This window comes from Rhinolophus ferrumequinum, chromosome 8, assembly GCF_004115265.2.
Source record: "Rhinolophus ferrumequinum isolate MPI-CBG mRhiFer1 chromosome 8, mRhiFer1_v1.p, whole genome shotgun sequence".
NCBI classification, from domain to species: Eukaryota; Metazoa; Chordata; class Mammalia; order Chiroptera; family Rhinolophidae; genus Rhinolophus; species Rhinolophus ferrumequinum.
Genome location: NC_046291.1, coordinates 7,666,427 through 7,684,134, shown reverse-complemented (window position 1 = coordinate 7,684,134; position 17,708 = coordinate 7,666,427). Strand labels below are relative to the sequence as shown.

The 17,708-nt window shown below is 44.0% G+C and overlaps 1 protein-coding gene and 1 pseudogene across 1 annotated transcript in view; both read left to right on the top strand.

The window, feature by feature from the left end:
• Positions 1 to 17,708, top strand: part of SP100 (SP100 nuclear antigen) — a 107,317-nt gene that overhangs the window by 9,304 nt on the left and 80,305 nt on the right. The gene's annotated exons all lie outside the window — the stretch shown is intronic.
• Positions 9,725 to 11,974, top strand: LOC117025750 (60S acidic ribosomal protein P0-like; annotated as a pseudogene).

Sequence of the window (17,708 nt, the reverse complement as noted above, 5' to 3'; positions counted from 1 at the left end):
TTCATACTGACAAAAACAAAGATGTCCCTAATCCCTGTCATCTATTACTTTACATGTAGAAAGAGACTTTAAAAATGTGGCAGGAAAAAGAAGGTGATTGTTACTTTGTACAAATTCTTATTACATAACTGGTTTTATATGCTCAGCATCTTTTTTTTAATGATTTCTTAATTATGTTATTATAATTAAGCATCCTCCTCTTTTCTACCTGCCTTTTATTCCACATATGTCTTCAGAGTTGGTACTTTGAACACTATGTTATAAGCAAGGTCATCTTTGAAAGGTAAACCATTTGAGATGAAGGCAATAAGGAGCCATCAAAATAGATCTCAGATGAGTTTTAGCTGTAGGTGCAAATGTAAGGATATCAAAGTTGTAAAAGCAAAATAATTATGGGGGTGGCCGGATGGATGGCTCAGTTGGTTACAGCGCAGGATCTTAACAACAAGGTTGCCGGTTCGATTCCCACATGGGCCAGTGAACTGCACCCTCTACAATTAGATTGGAAACAACAGCTTGACTTGGAGCTGAGATGCGCCCCCCACAACTAGATTGGGAAAAAAAACAACTTGACATCCTGGAAAAACATACTGTTCCCAAATATTCCCCAATTAAAAAAAATAATAATTATTATGAAATACATAAAAACATTGCTTAATTAGGTCACAGGCTGATCGTCAATCAAACCCAGATTTTTTTATCATCAAAGTTACTATTTTTTAACATTAATGAAATCTGTTGAAGCAAAAGTTTGCTCACCATCATCCAGATGAACAAGGTCTAGTAGACAGTCTATCTTGGGACACATACGAAACCATGTGCCATTTCATGAGACAGGCAACTAAAAGCATATTTCTCTTCCTAATCTTAACATCCTCTTGCATATTGCCATAAAATATACTCACAGGCACACAGACAAGTTCTGACAATTACGTTCACAAACTAATCCTAGAAAAAGTCTGCATATCTCACTGCTGAATATCACTAGGGTCACCTTCAAAGTACTCCCCTTGGGAAGCTATGCACTGACACCAGCGCCTAGTCCACCCTTCAAAGCAATTTTGAAACTCTTCTGGAATGGCCATCAAAGCTGTCATCATATTCCCCTTGATGGCCTGAATGTCATCAAAATGTCTCCCTTTCAATATCTCCTTTGTCTTTGGGTAAAGAAAGAAGTCATTGGGGGCCAGATCAGGTGAGTAGGGAGGGTGTTCCAATACAGTGATTTGTTTCCTGGCTCAAAACTCCCTCACAGACAGTGCTGTGGGAGCTGGTGCATTGTCGTGATGCAAGAGCCATGAATTGTGGACAAAAAGATGAGGTTGTCCAACTTTTATATGCAGCCTTTTCAGCACTTCCAAATAGTAAACTTGGTTAACTGTTTGTGCAGTTAGTACAAATTCATAATAAATAGTCCCTCTGATATCAAAAAAGGTTAGCAATATCATTGCAACAAGTTTGTGAACGTAATTGTCAGATCTCATAATTCTTTCTCAAGTGTGGATATTATTTGCTCTTCATGAGGACGGAAGATTACTATATTTTATTTGAGGGCCTGACCTGGAAAATTGTTTACTTTGATGTCACCTCTTTGGCTCCACCTCAGGGGCTGTGCAGACCTCCTTTCTATCTGTGAAAGTGATTTCTCCTTTTGTGAAAAAAGGCTATGGAGGCAACAAACAAACATGTTAAGCGCAGTGTATATTCAGGACGTGGTAATGGATTTTCCATGAGGGATATAGTGAGAACTCGAGAAGGAGAGGCAGGTGAGAACTGGCATTCTCATAGTGCAGATAGTAGTGGCCATCCAGGACATTCACAGGTCCCTAAGATAGGTCACGCATCGCTGGCCACGGGCATTTCATGGTCCACCGGGAATGTGAGGTCCAGGCCTTTACATTGTCTGATGTTCTGGATGGTTTGAACTACAGTCCTTGGGACATTTCACCCACTGGGTTTGCTGAAGGGAATTAGTGATTGACCTGCTCACTGACTGCTTTAAAGAGCAGTGTGTCTACCACTCCTCAGGTGTCAAGACTTAGTCTAGATGACCTGAAAGAGCCAGCAAGTTCCTTGTCCATAGCTGCAACACTTGGCAGTAACAAGCAGCAGATCCCTCTACATTTTGTCTCCTTCATTAAGAACAGAAGCTCCCCAAAGTGACAGGTCTCAGGACCCAGTACTACCTCTGTGGGTCCTCTGTGCCTCTCAGAACTCCTCTTGCTAATGGAGCCCCCTTCCTTCTGAAAACATCAGTTTCACTCTCAGCACCAGATGTCAGTTTCCTGTCTCCGGACAATGGCCATGTATACTACCTGGTGACAGCTGCTGTGTTGTGAAATAATCTGATCAACTCATCCAGAACAATCACTTATTTTATGCTATTATTTGCTTATGAGATAGCAAATAATCTCTTTACCTAAGTGAACAATACTCATCTGTTCATTGATTCACCGTATAATTGTCACGTGCATACTGAATACCTGTTGGCCATTACAGAAGATTGAAACAATACCTTGACATCAAGAATTCTTTCAGTTTTATTGTCTGACATGGGAGAATAACTGATGGGGAGGGGAGGGGTATTCTAGGCCATACAAAGAGGTGGGCAGTGACATGCTACCTCTCAGGTCATTGCCCAGTGGATGACACTTGCCTATGACCCTTCTGCCCTGGGCTGGAGCTAAAAGCTGAGGCTGCCTGAAGGGAAGGAGCCCACTCATTCCACTGAACAGGCAAAAGCAACGTAAGTCTAGTGGGCGGTAGTCGGTTACCTCTGAAAAATCAGTCAGCTGACCCTTGGGATTTGGATGGAGGGGCAGGGGAGGTGACCTTCTGGAAGAAGAATTGCAGTACCAGGGACCTTTGATTTATTTTATCTTTGAGGCTGTGTCCTAGTAGAGCTGCAGAATGTTGTGGAGTTCTTCTCTGGGACACTTCCATGGATCCAGGATCCTGTGTGCTGTGGTCCTTTGGGGTGGATGGAGACACAGAAGGTCATGTCACACTACCCATGGCCAAGAGTCGGTGGGGAGGAGAGGGCAACTGTTTTGGAAAGGGTACCCTCACCCCTGTTAATAATCTTTCCTGGGAGAGATATTACAGGCCAATTCAACATTGACTTGTAATACCCCTGCCTTAATAACCACACTTGCTCTGGCTAAATCCCTACTCAGCCTGCACCCTGGAATCCCCTGAAGACCTTTGTAAAATAGCGCTGCCTGGATCCCACCCTCAGTGAAATTCTGATTTAATCAGCCTGACCTATCACTTGGACATAGAATTGTGTAATAGTCCATAGATTATACTGTTACACAAATTACTCTTTCTATGACTTAAGAAAAATACAATGTCTGTGCTTCAACCCAGACCAATAGGTTCAGAATCTCTGAAGCTGGGACCAGGCTATTAATATTTTATATACTCTCCTCAGACAATTCAAATGTGCGGCTGGGCTAAGAAACAAAGAGCCAAAGAGATAAAAGCACAGCATTTGTTAAAAGATTAGGGGTGCAAGACTCTTATGCACTGGTTACACTTGTTAATTCCTTGGTCTCCTGGGGAGAGAGTCACCACTTTCTGTAGAATGATGATGGAAACCTGTGTCTGCACCGTGGAGAAGGAAAACGGCCCCATGCCTCTATGTTACAGCACTCTGTCCCCACAGGGGATGTGCTTCAGGACCCCCCAGAACATTGAGGGGGAGCCTTGGCAAGATGTTCCTTGGGGCTTGCACTGTCTCATCAATGGATATTTGTAATAGTAAAGGAAATGGCCAGTATCTCAATTTGCCCAACTCAAGAATTTTCACCCAAAAGCCCAGAACAAGATTCAAAATAATTGTTAATTAGTGATGTTTCATCTTTTATTACTTTCTGTAATAATAGAAATAACATAACTATGTTCCAAATTACTTCTGACTATTGGCTTCAGAAAGGACCTTTCTGATCTTTGCGTGTTGTTAACTGAGATATAATGCAGTCTTTTAGAAACAGGCCACTTTTCTTTATGCATTAAGGTGGAAACATTCGTTAGGGTCTCAGTATCCCTGTTTGCAGTGGATCCTACAGGGACAACAGAACTAATAAAAGAAACTTAAAAATTACTGTCAGCAGGATTGGGGATAGATAGGATTTGGGATATAAGAAGGTAGACCCAGGATGGATTCTCAGGTTTAAGGTAGGAAGATTATGTTTTATAAAACAGAAGCACTAATGAGAGAACATGTAGTGAGGGTGGGAGGCAGGTGGATACGTTAAATTGTGACATGAGTTTGAGGTGTGTTTAAAGGGCCCAGGAGGAGAAGCTGGGTGAGAATAGGGACGTGCACAAATGCAGAGAGAGGGTGGACATTGAGGTATAGACACACACAGAGATGTAACTGTAGCTTTGAGAGTGATTTGGTCATCTGGGGCAGACCGTATAGCCAAAGATGGAAACCTGAGGAATTCTGTCTAAATGTTGGAGGAGGAGAAGGACAGGAAAAGAAAGAGATACGTCAGTGAGATTGATAGAGGAAACCTAGGAGAGTGGTGGCACAGACCACAGTGTTTTGAGAAGTAGAAATGTTCACGGCTGTCATCCCTGCCACTTCCTGCTCTTTGATTGCCCATAATCCTTTCACCCAGCGCTCATCAATGGGTGGGCCAATCCCCAAGCCAAACTTATTTGTGTCACCTCAGATGGTCACAAGAGGGTAGGAATTCCCCTTAAGCCCGCGGTATGGACAGGATGTTTTTGTGTGGGATAGAACTCCCCCCAGATTGCTCTCAGACTCTCTCTATGCTCTCAGAAAGCAGAACCAGGAAAGCAACTGGGGTTAAATACACCTACGGGCAGGTCACTCAGTTTCTGATTCATATGTTAATGCTGATGATCTTTTTTTTAAATGTAGTTTCCTGTTTCCCTCACTTCCTCTTCACCTCTTTGATGAGGGCCAGAGATCTACCTGACAGTTAGGGGGATGGCCAATAATGGCGTCTGTCACTGAAAAGATGGATTGACAACAATTTATTAGTCACATATACTCCCAGCCCGTGGAAGGACAGTGCCAGCCATGCAGGGGCTCACAAAGGCTGCCCTCAGGATCAGAGAGAACCAGCAGGAGCTGTGGAGGGTGGGGTGGCCTCCTGGTTTCTGTGGGAGGTTGTGGCCGGCTTCTTTGAATAATTCTATGGCCGACAGGGAACTGAAACCTGATATTCTGAGATGGGCAGATTTACAGGTGGTCCTTTGACAAGGAGCATTGTTTGGCTGTGGGACCTTTTCCAGGGGAGCAGAATGGGGAGGGGCATGTGCAGATAGGCCCTTGGAGGCCCTCTCAGTTTTACAAAAGCACACAGTATTGAGCTTTAATTTTAGTCCTTATACGGCCTTTTCTTGATTGACGAAGGGCTCAGTCACAGTTGTTTGTCATGAATACACATGTATTTGTAAATAACACAGTGTATCTTCATATTTATTCTATAGATTTGGTTGCGGTTAATGAGTAGGAGTTACTCCACACGAATTAGATGCAAATACTGTCAAATTTTATCTTCCCTAAGTGAAATTAAATCTAGTGAAAGGCCTCACGTATTGAGACTGGGAATAATCCAGTTGATTAGGGGGGCCTTCTCTGTTATGTTAATAAAACAAAGCAATTAGTACACTCCCTGGCCATTCAGAGATGGCACCTCCACACCTTCCATGCCAAGCTGAGTCATGGGGCATCTTCCCCAGGCTTCCACAGCCAAAGAGCTCCATCTTCACCAGCACCCTCCTGGTCACCTGTGCCCATGGTCTTTCCAATCCAAAGGCACTGTCACAGCCCCAGGGGCCCTCAGGCACAGAATCCACAGTCCAGAAAGCCCTCCTAGGTCCTTCCACTCACGGGGAGCCGACACCCATGAAAACAGGATACAGTCCTTTCTTGGAAGTTGATTCCATCTTATTAAATTCTCAATATACCATCTTTCCATGAGTCATTTTAGTCTCTGTGGTGTAGGCAAATGGATTTAACATTTTATTTCAGGATCTTGTTTTATCTGCAAGGTAACAAAATGTTTCAGATTCCTATAAAATCATTATCTTGTTTTGTTGCTAATCTTTCTGTGTTAGAATCGCTGGGTTTATAGAGACAATTTTTGAGGTCTGACACACAGATCCCTCCTCCTGAACTTCACTGCAGACAATGCTTTCTTCTTCTGAAATCTCCACTCCATGCTGTCCCTTAATGAATTAGGATCCTGATGTCTGGGTAGCTACTCTCCTGGCTGGCTCGCCAAAATGAATTAGGATCCTGATGTATTTTTCTGGGAACGTGATCCCGCCGTTAGCAAAGAATGGAAACAGGTATCCAGGGATGCCAGGTTTAAGTAGAACCAGTTTATTGTAAAAGCGTAAGAGAACAGGCACAAGAGAAAGGCTTGTGGAAGTGTGAGCTAGCTCTTGTGGCCCCTCTCCTTGGCTGTTGTAGTAATACCAAGCTGTGGGGGGGGGGGGGGGGGGGGGGGGGGGGGGGAGCCAGGCGGCAGAGAAGCAGCTGGCTGCTCCTGGCTGAAATATGTCACCAGAGAGTGGGCCCACCTTGACGTGGCATCCAGGTTCTGAGCATCTCAAGCAAAGAATTGAACGAGATACCAAGGTAAAGTAGTGAAAGAACAGTTTATTAGAAGAAAAAGTACACTTTAAAAAAGTGGGCCCAAGCAGAAAGCAGTGGCTCAAGGCCATTATTAGAAGAGAAAGCACATTCCAAAGGGCTTGGCGTGGCCCACAGCAAAGGCAAGGCTCAAAAAGGCATGGCTTGCAGGAGCCTGTGGGTTTTATCTGGGATGGGCTGTTCCTCTTCAGGTGGCACCACACGATTGACACCTGTGATTGACAAGGGGTTATTACCTTGTCTCTTCAACTGCGCACATTCTCTGCAGTTTGAAATTGTTAACTACAAGCTGATTGGCCCCTCCCCTGCACCTGGGCTTTCACCGGCATTTTAGTTTGGCTTTGTAACAAGATGGATGACCGTCCCCCTCTACACCTAGGCTTTGCTCTGATGGTCCTGCCGCTTGAATAAAGTTATGTCCTCTGACTTCGTTAAGTTTTCTTCTTTAATCTACCGTGGCCATTTTCCTGACTGCCTGTAATTTTTCTATCTCATTAATAGCTCAGCGAGAAGCACATATGTGTCTGTGCAGGTTCCAAACGGCTGTGAGTTCTAGATGCCCATCGTGCTGGTCTGTGGGGTCTCACCAGTGATACATTGTTTTACCTTCTAGCAGGAAAGCTCAGAAGTATGTGAGATCTGCCAGGATGAAGGAAAGCTATTCTGCTGTGGTACTTGTTCGAAATCCTTTCATCAGCAGGGACCCTGCCTACCTGTAGAAACTGAGAGGTTTGTGAGATGCAGTCCCCTCCTCCCTTATTAGGAATTCTTCTTCCTGCCAGGCACCCTCCCCCTGCAGAGTTCCTACTTGTGTCCTGATGGGGAAGAGCAGGACCACAGGCATGGGCTCCACCAGCATGATCCGGGAGCTGTTTACAGAGACACTGGCAGCAGGAGGGTACCATTCTCTCTCCTCTGGGACGCTGAGGCCGGTGGCGGGGTCCTTTGCCTACATGCTGCTGCTGTCCTTTCCTAGAACTTTTCCAGCAAGGACTCCTGTTCACAGGGGTGGCAATGCCACTGGTTTGTGTTCTGTGCTTATTCAGAAAAGACAGAAACTTGGCCTGGTTCCCTCATTTTGCCTTGTTCTCAACAGGCTAATGGAGGCCTGAGGCCCCCGGGAGTTACGGCCCAGTTCCCCACAATCGGGCCTGGTGGGTGGGGATCCTCGTGCTCCCCGAAGCTCAGATGGGGAAAAGAGAGCTCACTAGTCACTCTGACATCCACTGACCCCCAGCTGCTACCCTCAATGGGAGGAGGGTCATTGGTCCACACCTCATATGGGTCTTGGAGATTCTGGGAGATGTCATTTTTATCCCCCAGCTATGCCCATTGGCTATTCCTAAAAGGAAAACAGTGGCAGCCATAGGAATAATGGCTGTTTCCAGGGGCCTTGCCCTTGCTCACTTATAGCCAACCTTTCAGGAGCCCGTGGAGTTGCACCTTCTGCAGGATGAAGATGTCTACAAGAAGTCAGGAGTGTCACGTGAGATCTGAGGTCCTGGCGAGGAAGATGGGACCTGAGGAGCAGTTGGTGAGTCAGATTCAAACCCCAGGTCTTGTCTTTTCCGCTCACACATGAGAAGTCAGTCGCAGGGGGAGGCGGAGGGCCCTAGGGGAGCCTGCTCTTCTGAGCCATGTTTCAACCACACTGAAACTAGAACTTGTTTGCAGAAAAAACTGACTCAGCTGTTCCATGACTGGTTCCTACAGCCATACCTGTTTGGGGAAACTTCCAGAAGTCTGTTATGGTCAAGCCTCTGCCTGGGCATGCATGTGGGCTTTCTCTCCAAGCTGCTTTTCATTCACAGCCTCCTTGTTTTTCAGAGATGTGAGTTCCTCCTCTTGAAAGCCTATTGCCGTTTAGGGGGCCCCATGTTTAAGAAGATTCCATGTGATATTTATGTGAGTAACAATCACACTCCATGATTACAGGCCGCCATGATGTTATCTGACCTTGACATGGGCACTTGTGGGATTTGTGATCTGAAGCCCGTGGGAGTGAGGGCATGAGCTGCTGTTGTCTTTACCTTGTTTTATTTCTGCTGGATTTTATGGGGAATCCACACAAGGCAGACATTGAACTATACCAGTTATTCTCCCACTGATATTTTTTCACCATATTAAAGTGGCTTCTCGGTGCCTAAAAGAATTTAGGACATTGGCCAACATCAAGATGAAGCTAAATGAGCAGGGTCACTCCAAATTGGGGGAGTTTGTGTCTAACTTGCTCCACAGCTTTCAAAGTGACAGCTAATCTAAAAAGGTAAGTGGCTCTCCCTGCTTCCATTTCATTTTCTTTTCATTGAGTCACTCTACCCTCATTTCCTGGGGCTGGGAAATTTTAGTTTCCCTCATCCTATGACGAGGCTGTATAAGCAAGTGTTCTGGAAGTGAGTGACTTTTTGAACTCAGGATTTAAGCTCACCATGAAGAGTAACAGTGAGTCAGCTGCCCCTGCAACCAGAACCCCAGGTCCCTGAGAGGTCATTCCCTCAGAAAAGGCAACAGACACCCATTGAGAAAAGTTGTATCCCATCTGCTCCAAACCTAAGGAGAAGAGAATTGTGTCCTAAAGTCATTCTGTGCTTCTTATCTCTCCCCAAGTATACTCACTCATACTTCTCAGAAATCCCAAACTCCAGATTCCTTTGTGTGTGAATGAACCATATAGTTAACAGGAGTCACAAGAGGGGAATAGAAGTGACAGTGTGAAAGGAAGATCACCAATTGTACTTACACCAGTAAGGAAGTCTTGGCATAAGAATGCAGAACTTCAGAGAAGACTAAATTCTAAGCTGAGAGGGGCCTCTTGTACCAAAGTCAGGGCTCTGATAAAGAAGGAGTGAAGCCCTGAAACTCAGAATGGAGCTTTCTGGGTAGATGCACATCAAAACTGAACTATACATCTCCCTAAACCCACTGGGTACGCAAAAGGGTCCTCTGTCCCTTGTTGGTAGACAGACCCCTACCCTACCCCTATGTTCGCCTGAATTAATTCTATGCAGCTCCTCTAGCCAGGCATCGTTGTGAGAGTGACATCGTCTTTAAACACTGTGTGGCAATCCTTGACATACCATCGTGATGCTCAAGGAAGACAGAGTGACCTGAAAGTCCAGCTACTTCCTTAAGGTCATCCAACTCCTGGGCGATTATCCAAAATGCTTCACTGTGGGAGCAGACAGTGTGGGCTCCCAGCAGATGCAGCAGATCTGCATGTCCCTCCACGGGGAGGCGGTGATGCTGATGGGAAAGAACACCATGAGACCCAAGGCCATCAAAAGGCATCTGGGAAACAACCAGCTCTGGAAAAATGTTGCTTCATAGCTGGGGGAATGTAGGCTTTGTGTTTACCAAGGAGGACCTCACTAAGATCGAAGATATGTGACTGGCCAATAAGGTGCCAGCTGCCACTCGTGCTGGGGCAGCAGGTCTGGGACCCAAGAAGACCTCCTTCTTCCAGGCTCTGACATCACCACTAAAAGCTCCAGGGGCAGGGGCACCGTTGAAATCCTCAGTGATGTGCAGCTGTTAAGACTGGAGACAAAGTGGAAGCCAGTGAAGCCACACTGCTGAATATGCTGAACATCTCCCCCTTCTTTAGGTTGATCATCCAGGAGCTGCTTGACAATGGCGGCGTCTACAACCCGGAAGTGCTTGATATCACAGAGGAAACTCTGCATTCCCATTTCCTGAAGACTGTCTGCAATGTTGCCAGCGTATGTCTTCAGATTGATTACCCAACTGTTGCATCAGCACCCCATTCTATCATTAATGGGTACAAGGGAGTACTGGCTTTGTCTGTGGAGACTGATTACACCTTCCCACTTGCTGAAAGGTCAAGGCCTTCTTGGCTGATCACTCCGCGTTTGTGGCTGCTGCTCCTGTGGCCGCCACCACCACTGCTGCTCCTGCTGTAGCCCCAGACAGGGTTGAAGCAAAGGAAGAGTCAGAGGAGTTGGACGAGGATGTGGTATTTGGTCTCTTTGACTAATCCCCAAAAAGCAACGAGGACAGCCAACTTTATTTGTGAAACAAGGTAACAAAGGCTTACTTCTCTTAAAAAAAAAAAAAAAAAAAAGACTATGGAAAGACCTCTCAGTAGACCAAACTAGGAATATACTAGATGAAGCTGCTAGCTGAAGAGATGGTTTCCTCCAATGAAACTGCAGAAGTGGCCAACAGGTACCAGCAGGTGCCAACAGATTGTGTATGGGAGTGGATCCTGGACAAACAATGTTACACTGTAAACTAGGGGTGGGATGGGTGGGAAATGCTGATACAGGCACACTCTCCTGGGCCATATAGTTTAGTTAGACTGGAAAGGTCCAAAAGTGATGATTCTGATATGCTCCTGAGTGGCTCTTAGATAGTTGCTATAAGCCATGGTATACACTAGATGAAGTGGAAGAAGAAATACCATACTTGTCTGGGCCAACAATGGAAAAAGAATCTGAAAGCCTAAAGAAGATAGCATGACTCTACAACTGGAAAACCCATCCATCAGGTGACTATGTCCTCAAGAGGCCCCAGAGACAATAACTAAACAATGTAATAAGGAATGCACTATTTAGGGGGCAAATGTATCCTTGAAATGCTCAGTGGGGACTGTCCTCTGTAGGGTGGAATAATGTAGGAATGCTTTATAGAGCTAGATTCCCTAATAGAAAATGAAATGATAGGATTCCAGAATAGTTGAAGCCAGATGCCAACATTTAACTGCCAGAACAAGAAGAATAATTTCTATAGTGGGTAGGAAGCTTAGAATGACAATCAGGGGGGCTGGACCATTGATGTCTAAGGAAATATTAATAGCTAATAGAACATGGTATTCTTACAGTCAAGACAAATGGGCAGCCAACAAGGATATTGTTCCATATATATACCATTAAAAGAGGTTACAAATTGATGATCACATGGCTGAGGTGTTACCTCAATGAAAAGTCAACATTCCTTGCCCATTTTCCAAACCTGCCTGAGTCAATTCTTGACCCAGAACCTGCTGATGGAAATGCAGGCAGTTATTTTAAGAAAGAACCTTGCAAATGTACATAGTAGTGATTCCCTGAGTTCTTCACCAAAGGGACCTATGGTCATTTATTCAAGTAACAGCATGCAAGACAAAAAAAGTCACACAGAACTTTTAAGGGTTATCAATACAGCATTTGAGTTGATGCTAATGCCTATGGACCCAAAACACCATCATGACCCTTGTTAGAGTAGAGTATATGGAGGTAAGGTAATGTCCATCTAACAGTGAGTTCACACCATCAATGGAGCCACCCAACAGTCAATTTCAAGTTCCTAAAGGTATAATCAGCATATAGATATATAGATAGCAATATATAGATAGCAGTTGGCCGAACTGGATTTTTAACCTATCATTCCTTGACCTATAAAATAACAATGACTATCATAAGAAAAGCCAAACAGAAGCACCTTAAAATTCGTTTTACCATAATCACTATTGTGGTGAAAATAGTAACTTGAAAGCAATGTTGTATTCCGACAGAAGGAGGGAATGACAGAGGTTGGTGCCTTCTATAAAGATTAAAGGATGTAAGGGTTGTAATCTTCTTTAGATCTCCATTTGATTCAGCAGTCTGGATTAGGCAAAACCTAGGTGATTCATGGCTAATAGAGAACTACTAGACACTTAGCAAAGCTGGGGCTTATAGCTCCCAGCACTCAGATCTTGGTGGACTTTATTCTTGCTTATAGTGTTCCCTACAAAGAGATCTCAGCTAGTGGATCTACCCTTCTGCAGAACTGAGCCAGGGTGCCATCTGGCCAGAAAGCTCAGTTGGCAGTTTTGCCTGATTTGGTTCCCCAGTCAGGTCATTCCAACCATAGAGCCCATTCTCCTACTCTGCCCAACCAGAGAAGCAAATTTGCAGGCCTTCCCAACTGCTGAGTGTAGCTCTAGTCCTGACCATTTAGAAGGCTTGGCCAAAGACCCCAGGCAGCATGGCAACAACTTATGGTACAGCTGATCCACAGAGCCAGATCCGTATCCCTGCCCAGCCGCAGAGCCCAGCCTATGGCCCTGTCCAGGTGGCTAACATAGCCTGTGGCTTCACCCATTCAGGGAGCCAGGCAGTGAGCCCACACAATCATAGAACATGGATTGTAGCCCCACCCAGTGAAGGAGCCTGGACTGCAACCCTGCCCAGCTTCAGAGCAGTCTCTAGTCCCACCCAATTACAGGATGCAACTGGAAGCCCCTCCCAACCAGAAAGTCTGGCCAGCAATCATGTCCAACACCAGAACACAGCAAGCAACTTAACTGATTGTGAAGCCAAGCCCGTGGCCCTACCAACTTCAAGGAACAACCACTGGCCCCACCAGATCTCAGATCACAGCCTGAGGCCAAGTCCAACTGTGAAGCCCTTCCTGTAGCCCCTCTTAAGCATGGATTCCAGGCAGAGACATCATCAGGCTGGGGAGCATAATTTGAAATTCCACCCAACCAGGAGCTATTGCAGAGCCCAGCCTGTAACTCTAACAATCTTAGGGTTCAACCAGTGGCATCACCTTACCACAGAACACAGCCTGAAATCTCATCCAACCAGAGGTGATTGCAGAGCCCAGCAAGTGGATCCATGAGTCCCCAGTGCACAGACAGCAGCCCTGCCCAATCAGGGAGACCAACCAGCAGGTGATTCAATCACAGAGCTCAGCCAGCATACAATCACCAACCTCAGAGCACAAACAGTGTCCTTGCCCAGCTGAGACCCTGATAACCTGCCCTACCTGCCCATGGATGCTACCAGCTCTCTTGTCCTGTATTCCAACTTGGGCTGACTGATGAAGGCCTTTTCCTGATGAAACAAACCTGCAGGTCTGGAAGAGGGGACCAGTTACTGATATGCACTGATACCAACACAAAGAATAAAGGATCATGAAGATTCAGGTAAACATGATGCCACAAGAGGAAACTAATAAATTCTAATAACTACCTTTTTAAAAATGGAGATCGATAAACTGTCTGACAAAGAAATCAGAATAATTATCTTAAAGAAGTTCAGTGAGCTACAAAAACCCACAGATGATTAAATGAAATGGAAAAAAAATGCATGAACAAATGAGAGGTTCAACAAAGAAAAGGAAACTATCAAAAAAAAAAAGAAATGGTAGAGCTGAAGAATACAATGACTGGAAAAAAATTCAATAGAGAGCTTCAACAACAAACTCAATCAAGCTAAAGAAAGAATCAGTGAAGTAGAAGATCGGTAATTTGAAGTTATCCAGTCATAGGAGCAAAAGAAGAATGAAAAAGAGTGAAGAATGCACACAGGATTTATGAGACATTATTAAGAAACTCATATACATATTATGAGAAACCCAGAAGGAGAAAAGAAAAAGAAATGGACAGAAAGTCTATTTAAAATAATAGTGGTTGGAAACCTCCTACATTTAGGGAAAGAAACGGACTTCCAAATTTATGAAGTCCAGTGGGCCCAATCAGCTGAACCTGACAAGGGCTACATTGCTACATTTTATAATTAAATTGTAAAAAGTCAAAGACAAAGAGAAAATTTTGAAAGCAGCAAGACAAAATTGACTTGTCACATGCAAGGAAGCTTCCATGAGACTATCAGTGGATTTCTCAACAGAAACATCTCAGCTAGAAGGCGGGGATAATATATTCAAAATATTGAAAGAAAAAACTATCAACCAAGAATAGTGCCCAGCAAAGCTGTCTTTCATAAATGAAGGAGAAATAGAGTTTCCCAAACAAACAAAACCTGAGGGAATTCATCACCAATAGGCCAACCTTAAAAGAAATGTTAAAGGGCCTTCTTCAAGCTACATTAAAAGGATGCTAATTAATATCATAAAAAATATGAATGCAAGTGGTGGCTGGTTAGCTCAGTTGGTGAGAGTGTGGAGCTAATAACATCAGGTTGCCGGTTCAATCCCCACATGGGCCACTGTGAGCTGTGCCCTCCTTAAAACAAACAAAAACAAAAACAACAACAACAACAACAAAAAACTAACATGAATGCATAGAAGTCCCTGGTGATGGTAAATGTACAGTTGAAGTTAGATTCTCTTATATTGCAATGTTGTTACATAATTCATTACAACTACACTTTAAAACTTTAAAAAAATGTATTAAAACTATCCATAACTATAATTCATTTTTGGATACACAATATTGAAAAGATCTAAATTCTAAGATCAATAACTTTAAATATGAGGGGTAAGAAGTAAAAGTATAAAGTTTCTTTTTGCTATCAAAGTTAAGTTGTTATCAGCTTAAAATAAAAGTTATAAATATAAGAGTTTAAGTAAGCCTCATGCTAACCACAAAAGAAAAACCTGTAGTACATACACAAAAGATTATGATAAAAGAGTCAAAGTATACTGCTACAAGTCATCAAACCACAAAGGAAGACATTAAGAGAGGAAGCAAGGAACAAAATATATACAAAACAGTCAGAAAAGACTTAACCAAAGGGCAATAGTAGGTTCTTACCTACCATAATTACGTTAAATATAAATGGACTAATTTCTTCAATCAAAAAACAGAGAACGGCTAAATGGACTTTAAAAAACAAGATCCAAGTATGGCTGTTTACAGGAGACCCACTTTAGCTTTAAGGACACATATGGACTGACAATGAATTGTTGGAAAAAGATATTTCAAACAAATGGTAAGCAAAAGAAAGCAGGGGAAGCTACATTTATATCACAAAAATAGACTTTAAACTAAAAATGGTCAAAAGAGACAAAGAAGTCATTATAGAAATTATAAAGGGGTCAATTCATCAAGAAGATGTTATGATTGTAAATGTCTATGCACCCAACATCAGAGGCCTAAATATACCAAAAAAATACTAGTAGACTAAAAGAAGAAATAAAGAGTCATACAATAATAGTGGAGGACTTTAATACTCCACTGTCAACAATGGCTAGATCATTTAGACAGAGAATTAATAAGGAAACAGCAGATTTGAACAACACTGTAGCCCAAATGGACCTAACAGACATACAGAAGTTTCCATCCAACAGCAAGAGAATGCACATTCTTCTCAAGCACACACACAGATTTTTTCAAATAAATCATATGTTAGGTAACAAAACAAGTCCCAACACACTCAAGAAGATAAAAATTATATCATGTCTTTTCCAACCACAATGTTATGAAATTAGAAATCAGTAACAAAAGTAAAGCTGAAAAATTCACAAATACATTCAAATTAAACAACACACTCCTGAACAACTAGTGGGACAAAAAGGAAATGAAAAGGGAAATAAAAAATACCTTCAGACAGGGCCAGCCCGGTGGCTCAGGTGATTGGAACTCTGTGCTCCTAACTCCGAAGACTACTGGTTTGATTCCCACATGGGCCAGTGGGCTCTCAACCACAAAGTTGCCAGTTCAATTCTTCGACTCCCACAAGGGATAGTGGGCAGTGCCCCTGCAACTAAGATTGAACACGGCACCTTGAGCTGAGCTGCCACTGAGCTCACGGATGGCTCAGTTGATTGAAGCGCGTCCTCTCAACCACAAGGTTGCCTGTTCAACTCCCGCAAAGGCTGCGCCCCCTGCAACTAGCAACGGCAACTGGACCTGGAGCTGAGCTGTGCCCTCCACAACTAAGACTGAAAGGACAACAACTTGACTTGGAAAAAAGTCCTGGAAGTACACACTGTTCCCCAATAAAGTCCTGTTCCCCTTCCCCAATAAAATCTTATAAAAAAAAAAAAACTTCAGAAAGATGAAAATGAAAACACAATACTACCCAAAGTCATCTATAGATTCATGATTCCAATGGATATTTTTACTGAAATTGAAAAATAAGTCATAAAATTCCTGTGGAACCACAAAAGATCCTAAATAGACAAAGCAATCCTGAGAATGAAAAATAAAGCTGTAGGCATCACATTTTCTGATTCAAATTATATTATAAAGCTATAATAATCAAAACAGTATGGCAAGCAACAGGTGCAAAAATGAACAATTGGGACTACATCAAACTAAAACACTGCACACACAAAAAAAAGAAAAGAAAAAAATCAACAAAATGAAAAGGCAATTAGTGGAATAGTAGAAAATACTTGCAAAACAGTGTGCCACTGAACAACTGTTATCCAGCTGTTTGTTTTGTTGTTCTTGTTAGCTTTTTTGTTGTTTTTTAAAATTCCTTTAAAAACTTCACTCAAGAGTCCAACTCCCCAAAGAGAGTCTAACGGGCCTGGCTTGCTCAAAGGCCAGGATCAACAGTCCTTTCACTCCTGCACACAAAGGAGAGAAGTTGTCTACCCAAAGAAACTGGGGTCTTTGGAATGGGGCGGGGAGGAAACTGGATGACCAGGGAAAACATGACAGACTGATGACACTTACCCAGGGGACCCCCAGACATGGGCCCTGATGTCTAATGGAGGGAATAGGGCAGTCCCAGGCCAGTCACAGACCACTGGGGGTCCCGTAATGGAGCAGGTTGATTGTGTTCCCTCTGCCCTGTTCTGTGGAGATAAAGGCTGAGTTGGTCATCATGCTAGAAGGGAGGATGTCCACCCCACCTCGCTAGACAGCCCAGGGCAAGGAAGGCCATTAAGCCTGTCACTCTGCTAGTCCCATTTACCTGGACACAGATGCTGGCTGTTTGCTGTGATGCTGGAGAGCCCAGCTCTGGTCTTACCTGGTGGGAATGCACCTGTGTCCCGGGGATCTGCGGGAGAGCCTGGAGCTCCTGAGGTCCTGGGACTCCTGGTAATGACCCCTCAGGCTGAACCTCCCAGTGCGGCTCTTCTGGATGTCAGCACACACCCTGCTCTGCTGTGCTGGAGAGAAGTGCCTTCTGTCTGGGAAGAGGGGCAAGGGGTTCTCCAGCTCTGAGTACACTGGATGGGGAGACATCCCTGTGAGACTTCACAAGGCCCCCAGTCAGAGCCCAAGGTGTGAACTGTGTGCCTGTGTTTCCTGTTAGGCCAAACTCTCTCTTATGCATACACCACACAGTTGGGCTCTCTTCCTTCCTTAGTTACATGCACAGGGAGACACAGCAGGATGGAGGCATAGGGGAGGCTGTGACCCAAATCCCCTACAAAGAGATGG